Here is a 585-nt window from a genome sequence, read left to right on the forward strand (position 1 = left end):
TTTTGTTTTTGTTCCCCATGAGTGAGGTTATACATTCATCATTGCTATCAGTTCCCCACTCCCCCTCCCTTGCCCTCAGGGAATCATTGCTCCAATTATTGTGTCTGAAGGGTTTATCTATCTTGGATTTCATGCATCGAAAGATCTTGATTGTACATACAGAGGTCTAGCAAGATTAATGAGGCAAAACTAAGGCCATAATAGTGGGGGTAGGAGCTATTAAAGAACTAGAGGATAGTTATGTGTTTCATCATTGCTGTACTGCACCCTGGATATATCATCCCTGTGTGTGACCTTTCTCTCTTTTTTTCTTTTTAATCATTTTATTGGGGGCTTGTACAATTCTTATCACAATCCATACATCCATCTACTGTGTCAAACACATATGTACATTTGTTGCCATCATCATTCTCAAAACATTTGCCTTCTACTTTAGCCCTTAATATCGGCTGCTCATTTCCTCCCTCCCTCCCTTATTAACCCTTCATAATTCATAAATTATTATTATTTTGTCATATGTTACACTGTCCGACGTCTCCCCCTGCCCTCTCCTCTGCTGTCCATCCCCCAGGGAGGAGGCCATAC

Source organism: Echinops telfairi, unplaced genomic scaffold, assembly GCF_000313985.2.
Source record: "Echinops telfairi isolate 266 unplaced genomic scaffold, ASM31398v2 ScPeMD7_9;HRSCAF=40, whole genome shotgun sequence".
In the NCBI taxonomy this organism is placed as follows: Eukaryota; Metazoa; Chordata; class Mammalia; order Afrosoricida; family Tenrecidae; genus Echinops; species Echinops telfairi.